Source organism: Chenopodium album, chromosome 17 (genome assembly GCF_948465745.1).
Source record: "Chenopodium album chromosome 17, dcCheAlbu1.1, whole genome shotgun sequence".
NCBI lineage: Eukaryota > Viridiplantae > Streptophyta > Magnoliopsida > Caryophyllales > Amaranthaceae > Chenopodium > Chenopodium album.
In genome coordinates, this window is record NC_137850.1 from 10,613,917 (window position 1) to 10,634,325 (window position 20,409).

Sequence of the window (20,409 nt, forward strand, 5' to 3'; positions counted from 1 at the left end):
ACACAACATACAAGTTTAAAGCAACAATAAATCGCATACGGAGTATGTCAAAGAGAATATACTCCAATAGTAGCTCAATCGATCACTTTAGTTCTCAATATACTCCAATAGTAGCTCAATCGATCACTTTTGTTCTTCTTATTATGAATTTTTTTATCTTACAAAAAGATTTTAAATAAGATTTTTTTTATAAAAAAACAAAACAAAACAAAACAAAAAAATAAAATTAAAAAAATAAAAAACCCTAAAATGGAGGTCATACATAATAATTGCTTGACCATATATCTCAACCCCACGAATTTTATTGGGTCCAACATTTGTACAAAGAATATGCACTTGAGAGTAGAGAAAAGGGTAATGGGATACCTACTCAACTTCCAATTACCTTTATTTGATAGGATTTAAAGCCCAAACAATATCAGATAAAAAAACTAAGTAGCTTATCAAGTGGACTAATACTTTATTGCTGGCTTAGCAGTACATTTATAATGGTCTTAACTAGAATATAATATATTCAACAATAGCTGATCGCTATTTGTAGACACCCATTTGTGTCTCCCCAAAACCAAACCCAGTGATGAATGCCTTAGCGTTGTGTTATTATCGAATTAGGTGAAAGTGGTTTGGAAGTCAAGTGTTGCGGTTTAGTTTTAATTAAATTCTTTTCTCTCTGTTTTTGAAAATGACTTTATTTATTTGAAAACGTCCATTTCAGTTTATTTTGGTCCATGATAAGGGTCCAATAATGGTGTAGATGGATGGGGCTCTAAGAGACCTTTCCAACGATATATTATAAGCCCGATTCCGATGAATATTGAGGAAGTTATGGCCAAAATACTAAACTGGGCCCAATATTAATTGTTATTCCTAAAATTATTAAGATTAATTATAGTTTTCTAGAAGTTTCTAGAAAGTTCCTTTTAATTCTAATATTGTTAGATTTAATAATTAATTATTTTTAAAAGATTTTTATTCGGAATAAAATATGGTTTTATTATCTTAAAAATATATTTTATCTTCTGTACGGATTCCGTAGATCAAGTTGATTAAAGATCGGATTCCGCGTGAAGAAAAACGCGCTAATACAGGCTGTCGCCAAAGGACAAGTCTGTCGCCGCGCGACAGACCTTGTCGCGTCGCGACAGAGTTAATTCCTGGCGACAGCGTGGAGTTTTATTCCTTATCAAATTCTATGTTTTTCCGGATTATTTTCATTATAAATAGCGTCCGAATTCCTGTTTTCAATAATCATTCACAATCATCTACAAACAATATTCTCATCAACTCTTTCTCAATTCTCTCTATTCCCTCTCAAGAATTACTTAATTCTTTTCTTTCTCCCTCTTTTTCTAAACTAGCTTTTCAAATACAATATTCCGCATTCACAAGATCTTGAATGTCTTAGCCAAGTTCGAAGTTGCCTTCGCCCTAGACGTGCAAGGTTTGATATTTTCTGAGGGTTTGGTCCAAAACTAGTCAAACTTTATTTAATTTGATTTTAATTTAATTCTTTAATTATTGTTTATTATTTTCATTGAAGTTTACTAACTTGTGTATTTTGTTATTAGAAAGAGGTACGAGGCTTCAAAGTATGTAATCTTATTACTCTCTTTCAATGTAGAAAGCATGTTTATTATTGTTTTATAATTCCTAGTATCATGTTAGGATGTTATTTTATGCTTTCTAGTATCATGTTTAGGATGTCTTTACTCTTTCTAATATCATGTTAGTACCATGTTAGGTTTAAAGCTTTGATCTTTATTGTTTAGTGACATGCTAGGGTTTGTTATTAATCTTGTTAGTATCATGCCTAGGATCTTGCTGTTATATTTAAGCTTTATTTTATCATGTTATTATCATCGTTGTTATTGTTTATTGGTTATTATGCTTATGTTGCTTGTTTTATTTTTTATTGTTATTGCTTGATCACACCTTTTATGATTGTTAAAGGGAATTTGTACTTGAAATCACGCTTAATAAAATAATTATTAATTTGGTTTAGGCTAATGTGATTTTAACTCAAGTGATCGCCAATAATAGTTTTATTTGTGCATTAATATTCAACCAACATAGATTAAACAGGGTAGGATTAATATAATGTTTGTATGTTATTCGAAAAGCGCGCATGAATACGAGCAGAACAAAGTAGAGGCCTATTTTATAGGGCGGGTCCTTTCTTTTGTAGATTGGATTCGTACCCTCATCCCCGGACCCTGTTTGGTTCAAGACCTTATGGAGCAGTTGATGGTCCTTTTGGATTGTCTTTTGGGTTTACAAGTTCCTAAAACTTGTTGGCGACTCTTTTTGCTCTTTGTCTTTCCCTTTGGAACGCCACCGTACTTTAGTGTATGATCACAGTGGGGTTCAAATTTGGGGTTATCGTAATGCTTGAAATATTCCCTACAGTTTTTTGGCGACTCCACTGGGGAGGATTTCTATTTATATTCGTGAAATTTATTTAATTTTGCCAATTATTTAGAATGAGCGGATGAGACTCGAAAAATTCTAAGTATTTCATGTGCGTGATTTGATTAACATTATTGTCATATGCATTAAAAGGTCCTCATGGGAGTACCCCATGAGTCAATCCATAGGAATTTTACACGTAGGAAATTTGGGAAATATCTTTCATGACTAGAATCGAAAAGATAATACGAAATCTGGAAAATTCGAAGAACACAGAAACTTGCCAAGGCATGTAGGAACTAGCGTCTAGAAAACAGGGCTTGTCGCCCGTAAAAAGTTTCTGTCGCCTGGCGACAGAAGCTTTTTTGCGGCGACAGTCCCTGTAGTCTGGCGCCAAGTTCTTCCAATACCGAGCCAGGGGTCTGTCTTCTTGCTTTGACCATTTCTAGTGTTGTTGGCTCGATTTTGCTTATTGATTGAGTCATTTTCTCACTTTTCTGAACCCATATGTGTTCTACATATGGAAATAACCCTCTGGGGGTTCCTGCTTCACCTGCCCAATGGAATATCCCACGATCATGTGCAAAGTTCAGATTTGGGTACGTGTAATGTTTGTGAATCCACCAAACCATGGAGTCGAGTCCGATTTCATCTCGCACTCGCGGAATCCTGTCCATTCGCTCCAACCCTCCCGGTAGGCTTGTGTGCAATGCATATGGATTCTTAACCATGGACCTTTTTGACTTAACCAATATCCTCGAACTTTAGAGAACTAGAGCCATGGTTAGGTTGCAAACTCATCTTGTGACTATGTGAACTACTTGTGCACCCTTGCTTGTATTTATTATATGTGCTAACCGTTTGTTTGACTTGTGTTAAAGACTAAATAAATTGACTAATGACTAAAAGGACTTTGTCTAATTAATTAATTAATTAATTTTGAATTAATTAAAGGCTAATAATTTAATCGATTCGACCTAGTACGACTTTAGGCATGTCCATTTAGAGTAAAATTACTGGAAACAGTCCAGATTGATGTTCCAGCAATGGCGCAGGAATTTGGACTGTGGCGCTGCAGTTTAGCGTCTGTCGCCTGGCGACTGTTTTGTCATCTGGCGACAGGCTCTAAACCGTAGCGACAGTCCTGTTGTTTTTAGCGACAGTCCAGTTCTTTTGCTCGAGTCATCACGATGAGTCCAATTAACAGTCTACTAATCAGTTTATTAATGGCTCAAATCATGTTTAAGTCTTTAATTGAGTTTAGGCACTTAAAGTCCAATGGTCATGCACTAAGAGTCAAAGACCTTGTTTAATTAATTAATTAATTAATTTGAACTAATGAACAAGCCTAAAATCGAGTCATAGTTCCATTAAGTCAACCCGGATTTTTATTCCCGTATACTGCACATGCGTCAACTTGTTTTGGTCATAGCCGGAGTTCTAGGAAGAACCACGAGTCGTATAACCTATGGATCTGTAGCCCCGAGTTTTATCTTTAATTTGACGTTGGTTCCGTTACAATCAGAGTCACAGATTAAAAGTTATGACTAAAATACCACAGCCTGTCCAGTTTAATGCACATACGTGAAGTCTTAACTTAGTCTTTACTTGAGTCTAGTCACATAGTCTAGCCACATGGTCATGACACAAGTCTTAACATGTCACCTAAACTCACTAGCACACACTTTGTATATGTCACCATGACCATGTCTTAGGCTCATGCATGAGTCGCTTTTCCGTCATTTGAATTGGGGGGTTCATTCTATTCCTAGTTCTTCAATATTTCTCCATCTCCATCGTCTTCCCACTCACTACATTCTTTCCCCATGCATATCATACCTCTCACTCTTCCATAATCTTTTCCCATACATTGCATGTTGAATAAAGCTTGAGTCAAAATAATTGGTATGAAACTTATCCTTAATTTCCCTTTCTACAGTACTTGGTCAAGAAGGGAAGGGCGTTTAATCAAGGACAACACCTTTGTTCAAGTTTTACTGTTTGACAAACCAATCGGTAGGAAAAGGAAAGCTAAGAAGGCAATGGCTAGTCAAGAAGAACTCAATGAGGTCAAGGGACAGGTAGCCAACTTGACTGAGATGCTACAAAACTTATCGCTGCAAATAAATAATCCTGAAAAACAGAAACAAATGGACCTAATCCAGGAAAGCTTGGGCAAACTGTCCAACGACTTTAGATTCCAAGAGATTAGCTCCCAAGGGGTCTCGGTGGATAAGGACCTTCTCCCACAAAAGTTCAATCCCAATGACATCCCTAAGTTTAAAGCTATGGACAATCCTTATTTTCATTTAAGAGCTTTTGAAACTGTAATGAATATTAAGGGGATAGATAGAAAAGCATTTCATTCTGTATTTTCATTATCCTTAGAAGCTGTATGTCAACAGTGGTACTTTTCACTTGATAAAGAAAAGACCTCTAGTTGGGAATCTATTGTGAGCGCTTTCATTGAAAGGTATAAATGCAAAATACAAGTTGAAACCGATCATAGAGAGCTAGAAATGCTAAACAAAAAGAAAATGAGGGTTTCACCTCCTTCTTTAATAAATGGAGGGAAACTATTGCGAAAATGGTTGAAGTACCTAGTGAGAAAGAATCTGTCAGGATGTTCATTAAGAACCTCCAAGAAAAATACTCTAAGCACCTTAGGTACCAAAGCAATTTAAACACCTTCAAAGCTGTATATGATATAGGTATTGACATTGAAGATGACCTTCTGAAAGATAATAGTGCGAGAGGAAAGAAGAACGACTATCCCTTTTCTTCCTCTCCCATTAACGAAGTACATGCTACGAACACCTCTAAGCAGCGAATCCAAAGGTCAAAAAGAGTGTTCACTCCACTCGGTATGAGTTATGAAACAGCTTTCGAAAAACTACACCACAAAGGACTGGTCATGCCCATAGGACCTATCAAAGACCCAGTTCCCGAAGCCAGGCCACCTAAGTGGAATCCTAGTAAACACTGCAAATATCATCAAGGAAGAGGTCACGACACTGAGGAGTGTTGGAAACTCAAAGAAGCTATTCAGGACCTGATTGATGAAAATAAAACTTTCGAGATTCTAGCCATCACAGAAGATCAAACATCCTTCGATCCTTCACTCCTTATCACACCTGTAGGTGAGCCCATGATCGATATGACTTGTATAACTTCTATTGATGAAGTAGCCATGATTGAGGAAGACGAAGGGTCTTTCCTAGATAATATCGAGGAAAATTTGTCAAGTCTAAAAGAAGACGTTCGAAAACTACAAGAGGCCATTGCCATGCTCTTGAATATGGTAGAAGGATTAGCAAGTCGGATAATGGTTATCGAACAAAATTCTCACCCAGGATTCAATGAAGAATTCAATGCTCCTAAGCCACGGGCAAAACGGACCATGGAAAACCTCATTAATTAAAATCACATTCATACTCCTCTTAGCAACAAGATGGCCAAAAATAGTACCAATAATAACAGTGGCTGGAAAGGAAAGAAGAACGACAATCTTTCTTCTTCCAAAACTATCCATTCAAATAACGTTAGCACATTTGACTTGGATGAGATCCTTGCCATGAACAAACGAGGACAAATGAGAAACATCACACCTATTGGTATAAGTTATGACACCGCATTTGATCGTTTACATGCAAAAGGTCTTATAACTCCAATTGGACCGTTTGGGGATCCACCTGTCGAAAGGAGGACGACTAGCTGGAATCCCAATGCATATTGCAAGTATCACCAGGGCAGGGGTCATACTACTGAGAGCTGTTGGAAGCTAAAGGAGGCCATCCAATATTTGATCGACAATAACAAGCTTCCTATACCTCCAGTCGGCAAGAAGACCGAGTGATGATAAAGCACAAGACAAGAGGCGAGCTTCAACGACAAGATTTCGTGATCTCTTTCTTCTATTTCTTTTTTTTACTTTCCCCAATAAAGTCTAGCATAGGCACCTTTCATTTTCTCCTAGTTTTTACTTTGTAGGACTTCTATTTACTTTTTTCCTTTTAATAAAATGAGCATTTAATTTCTTGCATATGATCATTGCATTGCATAATTCAAAAAAAAAAAAAAAAAAAAATTAAAAAAAAAAAAAAAAAATCAAGGTCGAATTAAGCACAAGGTATACCAATGATGGGAGGCACCTCTTGTAGCCATATCATATCTCTCACCTTTTAAATATATAATCCTTTTCTTGATAAACCACTTTGAGCCTCGTCTAACGATAGACCTTTCTTTTTTCAACCTACATTTACCTAACCTTGGGATGGGATGGTGTGTAACTTATGCAAGTTCCAAATATGAAAGCTTGAGTGATCTCAAAATAAAAAAAAATGATACAAAAAAAATAATAATAAGTAAAAGTGTACAAAAGGGCAAGTGTTCCAATGTCTATGATATAAAAATATCTTTGATAAGAACATGTCTCAGATTGCGTTTCTTATCGAGTGCTCGGTACCGTGCCTGAGAAACATGAATGCCAAGTGAGTGATAGACCGCATGATCGGATTGCCCACACTTATAAAAATAAAAATGCAAAAGCAAAAAAAAAGAAAAGAGCAAAAAATAATAAAAAAAAGAAAGAAAGCTCATAAGTGAGAAAAAACCTCAAGCATAAAAATGCAAAGATTCAAAAGCAAGGTTGCACACCTTGGGGGCTTATTTAGGGTCTTGAGCCTTTATCCCCTTCTTCTCTAACCTTTAGCCTAACCACGTTACAACCCTTAAAAAGACCTTCTTGAGGTATACACACACTTGTGCGAGGTTCGGCTAGAGCTACGTTTGGCCTGATTCCTAACGGGTACGTAGGCAACCTCATATTGAGGTGCGGCCATAATAAAAATGCATTCATTTCCACATTCACACACTCACATCATGATCATATCAAGGGATTTCCTATGCTCATCCCTATTTACTTAGAGCTAGACTTGGGGGCTTGATCCTTACATCATTAGCCTACCTAGCCTAAGAGTCATCATTATTTGACTCTTATCAAATAGTACTTCTCCATACACTTAGCCTTTGTAGCCTAACTTTAGTGTCACTTTCACACACATCACGGATACATGACCAAATTGACTCCCAATTAGGAACCTTTTGTCATGAAGTCTTAGCATATATAACATTGAAGCAACCTTATCAAAATCATTCATCACTCATCACTTATAATCATCATTGTATCAAAGTATGAAATGCTTAGCCTCCGTGCCTAAGTTACCTAAATACTTTCATAATTGAGTCAACTAAGATAGTTTAGGAGGAATTAATCCTTATACCTTGAGGGATAGTATCAAATGCATATACTTGATTAAGCTCATTCAACATGCACCATCAAACACTTCGATTCTTTTTCGCATCTTTCTTTTTCGGGAGAAAGTCGATACCCTCCACAAAAATGACGGAAAATTTTTTCTTTTTTGCATTTTCGAGTCGCACACCACACACGAGTCATGTACATTGAGTCATGTCGTGTCAATTCACCTTGGGTCAACCTCAAGTCAGTCAGTTACATTGAATTAACCTCAAGTCAATCATTCACCTTAGGTCAACCCTAAGAAACACATCAAGCCTTAGATCAACCCTAAGAAAAACACCAGCAAAGTCTTTTGGCAATTCTTTTGATTTTTACAGGATACAACCATTCATCAAAGCTCTTTTGTTCAGAGACGCGTGGACATATCATCAAAGCTCTTTTGTTCAGAGACGCGTGGACATGTTATTTAAAGCTCTTTTGTTCAGAGACGCGTGGACATATCATCAAAGCTCTTTTGTTCAGAGACGCGTGGACATATCATCAAAGCTCTTTTGTTCAGAGACGCGTGGACATATCATCAAAGCTCTATTGTTCAGAGACGCGTGGACATATCATCAAGCTCCATTGTTCAGAGACGAGTGAACATTCCTCAAGAAAGCTCCATTGTTCAGAGACGAGTGAACAATCCTCAAAAAGACTCCATTGTTCAGAGACGAGTGAACATCAACAACAGCAAGATGGCGTTCTCTAGCTTGTAGAAGGTCGTCAAAATGAAGCAAAATGGTTACCTTCAGAGACGTGTGCTCGACGGTGCAAGATACGCGTTTCTTAACTCTTTTATCTGTTTAACTAATGATTAGTTTACAGGTATCGGCGTTATAAGAATGATTTGGAATCGCAGAACGTTTTGAATCATTCTCCGTCCCTATCGATACTTTGACTTTCGTTTTCGAAACATAAGTTTCTCCAAACTCAGTCAAAGTGGGGGCTTCTGTAGACACCCATTTGTGTCTCCCCAAAACCAAACCCAGTGATGAATGCCTTGCGCGTTGTGTTATTATCGAATTAGGTGAAAGTGGTTTGAAAGTCAAGTGTTGCGGTTTAGTTTTAATTAAATTCTTCTCTCTGTTTTTGAAAATGACTTTATTTATTTGAAAACGTCCATTTCAGTTTATTTTGGTCCATGATAAGGGTCCAATAATGGTGTAGATGGACGGGGCTCTAAGAGCCCTTTCCAACGATATATTATAAGCCCGATTCCGATGAATATTGAGGAAGTTATGGCCAAAATACTAAACTGGGCCCAATATTAATTGTTATTCCTAAAATTATTAGGATTAATTATAGTTTTCTAGAAGTTTCTAGAAAGTTCTTTTTAATTCTAATATTGTTAGATTTAATAATTAATTATTTTTAAAAGATTTTTATTTGGAATAAAATATGGTTTTATTATCTTAAAAATATATTTTATCTTCTGTACGGATTCCGTAGATCAAGTTTATTAAAGATCGGATTCCGCGTGAAGAAAAACGCGCTAATACAGGCTGTCGCCAAACGACAAGTCTGTCGCCGCGCGACAGACCTTGTCGCGTCGCGACAGAGTTAATTCCTGGCGACAGCGTGGAGTTTTATTCCTTATCAAATTCTATGTTTTTCCGGATTATTTTCATTATAAATAGCGTCCGAATTCCTGTTTTCAATAATCATTCACAATCATCTACAAACAATATTCTCATCAACTCTTTCTCAATTCTCTCTATTCCCTCTCAAGAATTACTTAATTCTTTTCTTTCTCCCTCTTTTTCTAAACTAGCTTTTCAAATACAATATTCCGCATTCACAAGATCTTGAATGTCTTAGCCAAGTTCGAAGTTGCCTTCGCCCTAGACGTGCAAGGTTTGATATTTTCTGAGGGTTTGGTCCAAAACTAGTCAAACTTTATTTAATTTGATTTTAATTTAATTCTTTAATTATTGTTTATTATTTTCATTGAAGTTTACTAATTTGTGTATTTTGTTATTAGAAAGAGGTACGAGGCTTCAAAGTATGTAATCTTATTACTCTCTTTCAATGTAGAAAGCATGTTTATTATTGTTTTATAATTCCTAGTATCATGTTAGGATGTTATTTTATGCTTTCTAGTATCATGTTTAGGATGTCTTTACTCTTTCTAATATCATGTTAGTACCATGTTAGGTTTAAAGCTTTGATCTTTATTGTTTAGTGACATGCTAGGGTTTGTTATTAATCTTGTTAGTATCATGCCTAGGATCTTGCTGTTATATTTAAGCTTTATTTTATCATGTTATTATCATCGTTGTTATTGTTTATTGGTTATTATGCTTATGTTGCTTGTTTTATTTTTTATTGTTATTGCTTGATCACACCTTTTATGATTGTTAAAGGGAATTTGTACTTGAAATCACGCTTAATAAGATAATTATTAATTTGGTTTAGGCTAATGTGATTTTAACTCAAGTGATCGCCAATAATAGTTGTATTTGTGCATTAATATTCAACCAACATAGATTAAACAGGGTAGGATTAATATAATGTTTGTATGTTATTCGAAAAGCGCGCATGAATACGAGCAGAACAAAGTAGAGGCCTATTTTATAGGGCGGGTCCTTTCTTTTGTAGATTGGATTCGTACCCTCATCCCCGGACCCTGTTTGGTTCAAGACCTTATGGAGCAGTTGATGGTCCTTTTGGATTGTCTTTTGGGTTTACAAGTTCCTAAAACTTGTTGGCGACTCTTTTTGCTCTTTGTCTTTCCCTTTGGAACGCCACCGTACTTTAGTGTATGATCACAGTGGGGTTCAAGTTTGGGGTTATCGTAATGCTTGAAATATTCCCTACACTATTGTACACTTTTTTTTTCTTTGAATTTCCTAATATTTTTTTTTCTTTTTTTTTTTGGAAAAAAAAATTACATTTGACACTTACCATAAAAAAAATCTTGGAAAATTTGTCAAAAAAACTTTAAAAAGCACCATTTTGCGGAAAAAAATAAAATTTTAAAAGCTTTTTGGTTTAAAAAAAACCCTTTTTTTTTTAACATTTTAGCAAAAGAAAATCCGATTGTGAAATTTTTTTTGTTAAAGAAAATTCCTAGTGCCCTTAATTCACTTAATTAGCTTCTTATTTCTTTTATTAACTTCTAACTCTTACTTAACCATGTAATAATAAATAAATTAATTTATAAATTAAAAAAAAAAACAAAAACAAAAACACACCCCACCACCATCCAGTAACCCCCCTCCCCTGGCAGGCAGCAGCAACCCCCTCTGCCGCCACTTTCTCTCTCCTCCCTTTCACCTTCATCACCCCCTCCACCAAACTCCTCAACCTCAAATTCTGCCCTTCTCAAACCTCCAAACCTTCTTTTCCACTACCATCAAATCCTTCTCTTCTCCCACCCTTTCCCAAGATGAAAGCCAAAACAGTTGCAATTTTCTTCAAAATCACCCTTGCATCACATCCATACATAATCAAAGCCAAAACAAGCATTAATTGCAAGCAAGATGCACAAATTTGAAAACCCCCAAATTAATTTTTCTAGGGTTTTTGGACAAAGTAATCACAAATTTGAGAAAATTATAAGACAAAATGAACGTGGTGGTTCTTTTTAACTAGAAAGCTTTTAAAAGGGTTTTTTTTTCTTTTTTTTTTTTTTTTTTTTTTTGCGAAATAGCGCTTTTGAAAGATTTTTTCTAACAAATTTTCTTAAAATCTTTCTAGAAGTTCACGATTTTTTATTCTGTTCATAGAGAATTAATAAAATTAAGGAATGTATAAACACATTATCGTTCATTGCAAAGACTTTTCAACACACCACTAATTTCTTGCCATTGATTCCCGATGTACCAAAGTCAAGAGAAGTCAATATATCACACTACTTAGTTAGCATCAGCAATTTAGCATTGCATATGATGTCATTTTTAATTAATAATTCACTAACTATTATAATTCCAACAACAATACTTCGTCTGTACAATTTTCACCAATGCTTTACGGCAATAATCCATTAGATTTATTATCCCAGATTAAAATAAGAAAGGTTTTTTCTCGAAAAGAAGAATGTCTTTCGAAAGAGGTCAAAAAAACTTATCTTTTTGAAAAAGATCGAAAAAAAACCTTGCTTTTAGAATAAGACCAAAAACCCTTTGTTTTGTGTGAGAAGTTTTTCGATATGATTAAATTAAATTTACATGAAATATAACAAAATTACGTACATACTTACTCACCTAATTAAATGATTTCTGGTCGTTCACAATAAGTATACAACAAGTTGAAGGTTTTGGAGACCAACATTCCGTCCAAAGATCGGATTTATTGGGTTTTGAATCTATTTTCATGATTTGTATATGTAGGGAATATTTCAAGCATCCCACACTTAAGCCCCACTGTGATCATACACTTAAGCATGGTGGCGTCCAAAGGGAAGGAAGCTAGAGCAAAAGAGTCGCCAACAAGTTTTAGGAACTTGTAAACCATTCATGATCACAAAGACCGCTAACTCCAAGTGGTCCTGAACCATGACAGGATATTCGGGGATGAAGGTACAAACCCAACCTAAAAGAGCTTGAACATGCCCTAAATAGGCCTCCACTTTGTTCTTCTCATATTCATGTGCGCTTTTCGATTAACATACAATTAATATATTAATCCTAAACCTGTTTAATCTATGTTGATTGATATTAATGCACAAACAAATCTATTATTGGCGATCGCTTGAATTAAAGTCATATTAGCCTAAATAAAATTATTAATTATCTTATTAAGCGTGATTTCAATTACAAATTCCTTTTAAACCTACAAGAGAGGGTGTGATCAAGCAATAACAATGATATATCAAGCAACATAACAATATTGATACAACAAATCATCATCATCATCATCATCATAATAATAATCTCAATCTCATCAAAGCATAAGAACGTTAGCAAGATGTTAAGCATGATACTAACATGATTAATAACAAATCCTAGCATGCCACCAAGTAATAAAAATCAAAGCTTTATCCCTAACATGATACTAGAAAGATACATGATATTAGAAATATTAGTTAATTCCCTAAACATGATACTAGAAAGCAATAAAGACATCCTAACATGATACTAGGAATTAATATAACAATCTAAGCATGATAGAGCAATGAAATTACTCACTTTCTTGTACCTCTTTATATCAAAACAATACACACGTTATTAACTTCAATGAAAATATTAAATCAAACAATTAAAATAACAATTGAAATTAGATTTGGGACCAAACCCTCAAAACTATCAACCTTTCACGTTGAGGTCTAAGGCAACTTCAAGCTTGGCTAGATGTATTCAAGTCTCGTGAATGAAGAATGGTGTATTTTGTAAAGAGGTTAGGCTTAGAAAGAGAGAGAAATAAATAATAAGCTTCGAGCTTAGAGAGAGAGAAAGAATAGATGATTGTTGATGATTTGAAAACGGGGGAAAAAAGACCCTATTTATAGAGAAAAATCTACCGTAAACGATAAAAAAGAGTCAAAATCAGACTCGAAGTAAAACTGGCTCCATCGCATGGCAATACGCCCATCGCAGCACGATGGACCTATCGCGGTGCGATGGTTGCTGCTCGATAAAATTCCCGTACAGAGTCCTTCTCCTAATCAAATTAGGTTACTTAGAGTCTGTACTTATCTTTAATCAAACCATATTTAATCTTTTAAAACACTTGTTTTATTCCAATTAGAATTCTTTATCTTTTCAAAATCAAATATAATTATAATTGATAATCCTAATCCCATTAGAGCTCAAAATAACCCTCTAGAAGATTCTAGAAGATCGTAACAAATCTTAATAATTTTAGGAATACAATTAAAATTAATGGACCCTCCACATGATCATTGGGTCGTCCATTAAACTCATTTAGGATCCAGTTTAGTATTTTGGCCATAACTTCCTCGTTATAACTCGGAATTGGGCTTGTAATATATTGTTGAAAAGGTCTTTTCAAGACCCATCCAACTACACAATTATTGGACCCATATCTTGGACCAAACTAAACTGGATTGGACGTTTTTTCATAAATAGGATACGAAATGAATGATTTTCGAAAACAGAAATGAATTATTTTATTAGAAAACAGAAGAATTCACGAGACTCTTTAACATTTCAACTGGTTCGATATTCAATGATGTGAAAAGTACTCATCACTAGGTTTGGTTTTTGGGGAGACACAATCAGGTGTCTACAGTATACAAATTTCGTTTTAGGGTTCGATTGATAATTTTGATTCATGTAAAAATCAAGTTGTTTGATAGTTTTGAGAATGAAAATAGCCTTAAAAGCGTGTATTATGATGATCTAAAACACAAATATTTTAATTTTTATGAACGATCAATGGATAATGGGGGTGTATTTCGCGATTTAGAGTTCGATTTTTTTTTTCGCAAACCTATTTTGATCCAGAATCGAGATCTGCGATTTTTGTAATCTGTTTGTGATTAGGTAAATTATCTATGTTTATTTAGGTCATTACCTAAAAATTTAGTTTTAATTACAAACAAATTATATACATTGCTTTCCTCATGTAATGTCCAAAAATAGTTTAGCTCATTACCTAAGTCACAAACAAGTTCGCAAACAAATCATTACATTTTTACGGATCAAACAGAAGGGGCTTAAAAAGAAAAAAAACCCCCCGAAAGGTTGTCTTCTCCGATTATACAATCAGAAGAACGCCTATAATTCAACCTAAATCACTATGTCGCCGGCCACCATTGTGATGTTGTGCGATTCTTCCTTAACAAATGCTTAAAAATAAGATTTTTTTAATGAACAAAAACCTAAAATCAAAAATTGCAAAAAACGATACAAACACAGTTGATATACGAATTTTAATCCCAAATTAAGGCCGGATTTGAGAATTTAGTAACTATTAACAATGATTTTGGGAACGGTGGCTAATCTATGACATGTATGAAGAACATTGATGAACAAGATGAAAATTTTTAATTTTGGGGTTTCTTTTTATTATGATTATATTTTCGAAAATTAATTTATAATTATGTATTTCTTAAAAAAAAAATACGTGTATTAAAAAGAATACATAAAAACAATACAATTTTAATATATTATGGACACTGATTAAAAAAAATCAAAATAAAAATAAAAATAATAAATATGGGCCACACATCAGCAAAATGTAGTGCCTTTTTTACAGAATGATATTGTACAATTTTTAAAATTGTAGAGTATTAAGCAACAACAACACAAACAACTAAAGGTAGTGTACAAAATAATTTTGTACACAGTTCCATTAGATTCAAGGTGATAAACTTGTACTAGAGAAAGAGGGGAAAGGGAATAGCAAGATAAACATGTTCTAAATTTGAAATTATGTACTGGGACTAATCTTGCAAGATTTACAAGACTATTAATGGAGTGTGGGTTATGTGAGGCCTTTTGTAATAGTTAGTGCTAACACAATTTTATCACGCGTAAACAAAATCAATAATTGCAAACTTTACAAGTAAAGAAGAACAAAAATATAATTTAAACCCAAAAAGTTAGTTTAACACCCCCGATTTACTAACAAATAATAAACAAGAATTAAAGGAAAAATAAACAACATTTGAATAAAAATGTGGAAGCATACACCTAAATCAGAGGTATTACTGCCAACTCGACAACTTATCAAGTGTTAAGGCTTATAAAAATCCCAATAATTACAACCCAATAAATCTAAGTCAGCTATTTATACAACTTTACAAACTCGATATAAAAACACTAATCGATCACTTGAGCACATTTAGCTACGATCACTTGATCAACCTGGTTAAACAATCTTGACTGCTCACCATTAAGGACAAATTCCTAAGTAGATTGTCGCAGGGCCACCAAAAGAAAAAGACATGGCCGCAAACACAAATAGCACAACAAAGTAACAAACACGTAGCAAAATTAAAGCTGAGTAATTACCACATATCAGAATACAAAGATTAATATAATAATTAACATTACTATATCAATTAAACAATGTAGTTCAAAACTACATTACACATTGTAGTCTGAAAATAACCTTTATCAACTCAACCTCGAATAATAATACAATCCTTCACTCAATTAACTCATAACCAATAAGTGTGTCATGCTCTTTGTTCTATACCTAGCCTTGGACATGAGTAATTCGAATAAATAAACCAACAAGTATAAAAACTTGAATACTCTCAATAACCTGAAAACACCTTCAACCAGACCATATACGGGCCAAATCCCACTGTAACGGACCATAGAAAAATATAAATAAAGATTGTATCTCATTCTTAACTCATGATCATTATCTCATTACCAACATGCCAAGGACTAGGTTTATAACGTTGAGCCTCAAACCGATAACAAAATAATAATGTTCACTATTTTGATCTTATATTTTGATCAAATAACCATTCACAAACTAGTAAATAATATCTCAATATTGGCACGGGTTTCCAAATAATATGACATAACTTAACGTACTTGATTAATAAAATATCTCAACTCTTACAGGGCAGTAATACTAGTTCCCAAATATAATTAATTCTCAACCCAATATAATAATATTTTATATGAGTAATCCTAAAACCTCAATAAAATAGTACTCTCTATAGCAACAACATTAAAAACCCCAAAATTAACACAATTAATCAATACAACAATGATAACAAACAATTAAATCAAATGATATCATAAAATTATATGCATCAATCATATATATAAAGTCAAGCATATAAATATCAAATCATGTAATAATAATATAAAACAATAATTATACAAACAATTTCAAAGTAAATCCGTATGATTACATATAATAATAAGAGTAAGCAAGCAACTCCAAAACAACGAGTGTGATTACCTTTCGAGAAACAATTAAGCTAATATTAGAGGTATACCATTGCCTCTCGATTGACTCATGACTTGCAAATCAGGCGGAACTTTAGATAAGTTAGCAAGAGTGTTAGTAATTGATCATGAAAGCACTTTATATATATTTTGTAGAATTTCATTGAAACGACATCATGCCGGCATATTAAACGAGATACGTAAGCTTATCATGATAAAAGTTTGTTGGAAAAATCATGATAATAATCAAAGGCTAAAAGGTTTATGAGGAGAATTCTATTTTTGATTAATAATAGAGCTTAAGGTACGACTTTTCCAATACACAAGAGATGGGGAAGAAGCTAAGAAAACGACAAATAAAGAGGATGAAAGTTAATACTGAAGCTGCAAATAATATAGTAGGGTTTTAAAATATCTCAACAGGTGCTTATAAAAAGAGTTATACAACTAATAGAATAGAATTAAATATAAGAAAACCGTAAAATTATATTTTAATAAATTATAAAATAATCGGATATTACAGAGGGTAACACGAAGCACTAATGATTTTGTCTAATTTTTTTATTTGTTTATGAAGCCTTTATTTCCGAGTCAGCCCTCGTTTATATCCTATATAACAAAGTTGTGTTTATATATTCACAGATCTGACATGGAGTAAATGTGACATGAAATTTCATTGTCATTTTCACTCTGTCAAATAACGGTTGTATATGCACTAAAGAAAAACCCACCTTCTTTCTTTGACAATGGAGGAAAGAAACCAGAAGACCCACCTCTTTCCCTTTGACAATGGAGGAAAGAAATCAAAAGATCCACCTCTCTCCCTTTGACCTAGAACCATTTGACATTGGAGGAACGAGGCCGAAATAGAAGACCCACCTCTCTCCTTCATAAGCATTCTCTTTCCTCTACCTCATTAATTTCCACCGTCACTCCTAATCGCTCATCAACCTGATCCGCCCCCATACTCAAACTACAAGGTGGTAGTCTCAGCTCAAACACTACCATTTCTGGCGGCTTCGCCGCTAAATTAAACTAAAATCATAAGGAAAATGAAGAAATTAAGGATATAATTAATCCTAAAGGGTAGGTGTTTCACTCCTCCATTTTTCCTCCATTAAAGATGAGCTTTTACTTCTCCTTGGAAGATGAGCTTTTCATTCTCCATTGAATAGCAGCCATAAGAGTAAACTCCGTCGTATCTCCAAATTATTCAACCGTTTACAAGTTTTACTGAAGTTATAGTGATACCCTTAGTTTACAACTGAAATACCGAAGATACCCTTACATTAACAAAACTTGTTAATATATAGGATATAAACTTGTATTTTCTCTTTATTTCCATCCTACTAATACAAACAAAAAATCAATTATTGCCTTAATATCCTAAGTTGAATAATTTGTCTTAACTTCCCAAATTTATAAACTTTAATTCCTTGCATTGATGAACCTGATTTTGCAAATTGATAAACCATAGTTCCCTTAATTTCAAAAATTTGTATTAACCCAATTGATTAAAGAACACTAAACGCTTAAATTTCTCAACACACCCAAATTAAAAGCCTAATTTTTCAAATTATATACATTAACCCTGTTCATTTATAAAAGTCAATTTCCCCCAGATTTGATAAACCCAAAATTTTCAAGTTTACAAACTATAATTTCCTGTATTTTGTAAATTTAAAGTTCCAATTGCAAATCAATGAAATTTTTTCTAATTAAATATTGTTTTGAATCACCAAGGATCAACAATTGCCGAAACGAAAATAAACAACAAATTGGAGGAAAATAATAATAATATCCACAAATGCTGTTGAAAATTTAAGGTTGGCAAGTAGTGTTTTTTTTTTTTTAGATAGTTATTTTCAAAAGTGACTTTTAATGGTTAGTGTTTAAAAAAAAAAAAAAAAAAAAAAAAAAAAAAAAAAAAAAAAAAAAAAAAACTATATTTAAATTGAACAGCCAAATTTTCAACTTTTAATAGCACTCCAAATCTTGAATGGAGCAATTTTAGGCACTTCAATTTTTAAAAATATAAAACGATTTAACATGTTAAAATTTTCTCTTTTTTTCAAATTGAATAAACCCTATACGTAAACTCGTGTTCACTCTAGTTAACGAAAAGAAAAACTTGGTTTATTAGCTATCGTGGAGAACTGGAGACTATGGTATAGATTATTTTCCCTTAAAAAAAGGTTGAAATTCTTTCTAAAAGAAGAATAATTGATGAATTTTGAGTCTTTTTTATTCTTTAAGCATTTTCAATAGAAATCATTCGGTCCCGCTTGGTTTGATGTAAACCATTTTCAAAGAAAAAAGAGTTTAGTTGGAAAACATATTTTCAAAGAAAAAAGAGTTTTTATGGAAAATATATTTTCAAAGAAAACTATAATTGCAAATTTGTTTTCATTTGATTGGTTCCATACAAGGTTAGAGAGAAATTAATAATAGGATTGGAAATGTTCGGATGGATGAAAGAAAAGTAAAAAGGAGGCATGGAAAAGGGAAGAAGATGTGGCTTCCCTTATTTTGTAAGAGAAAATATTTTCCATCATTGGGAATTTTTTTTTCCGCCTTTTCACAAACCGAACAAAGCAAAATGGAAAGAAAAAAAAAAGTCATTTTCCATTAAACATCTATACTTATCTATTAAAAGGTGTTCCTAAGAACATCAATGTGCCATGTAATCTCTTTTCTTTATTGTGCCACATTATCTTCCTAACATCTCAGGACTACACATCATCACTCAAACAGTGTCACATCACCCAAGCAACCAACATTACTCCATATATATAGGGATAAGGAGATTCAAACCCTTAACCTCTTTTATAACAAAGATGACTATTTAACCATCTAAACCAATTATTAACTATGTTATCAATATATATGTAGAAAACAGAAGTGAAACCAGAAGGGTTCATTAAAAAAAAAAAGTTACTTACAGAATAACTCATTTTTTATTTGACAAAGACAATTGCAGTTTAGAAAAGCCTTTAAAAGATTCATCGACTGCACATCTACAACAATAGCAACCCGAGACAACGCCGGGGTTACTCACTAATTTTACATCAAACCATATGAGGCCTTAATGCAAGTGCTTGCAAGTAACAAGCCTAATATAGATTGGCTTTCCTCAAAGTCGGCACCTTTTTAGTTATTTGAAAGTTGGGATCATTTAATGTAGGATGTCGATAGTTGATACTCCCTCCAATTCAATTTAATAGTCCTATTTTTGAATTTGCATGGTCTCTAAAACACCTTTGACCATGAATAAATTTATTATATATTAATAAAAATTATAAAATTATTATTATATATATATATATATTTTATAAATAACATTTGACTAATAAATGGTCAACAAGGAACCATCAAACACTTTCTCCATTTTTTTTATTAACACATTTTGACTATATCATTATTCGCACATTTGCCTTTGAGCATGATTTATACGTAATGAAAAATATAGTCATGTGATAAATTTGTCGCAATATGTATTTTCAATATATCAACTTTTTAAATTTTTGCTTAGTAATTAAAGATATTACTTCCTCCGTTTCTTTTTAGTTGCTACACTTTCCTATTTTGGAAATTGTTAATTAGTTGCAACACTTTCCATTTATGACATTTCTTTTTCTCTATCTCTCTCCTACCTACACGGATCCCTCTTATTTGTCTCTCTCTATCTACTTAAAAAATTGTCTACAAAACCGTGAAAATAAAAGTGTAACAACTAAAAATAAATGGAGAAAGTATAATGGTTGGAGACATAAGGCTAGAGTAGTTGGCTAATTCTCTGACTTAGGCGTGAGGCCAGGGGTTGAATCTCGCCAAATACATTTTAGGAGGGATTCCCTTACATCCTCTTTTTTCTAGTTTTTT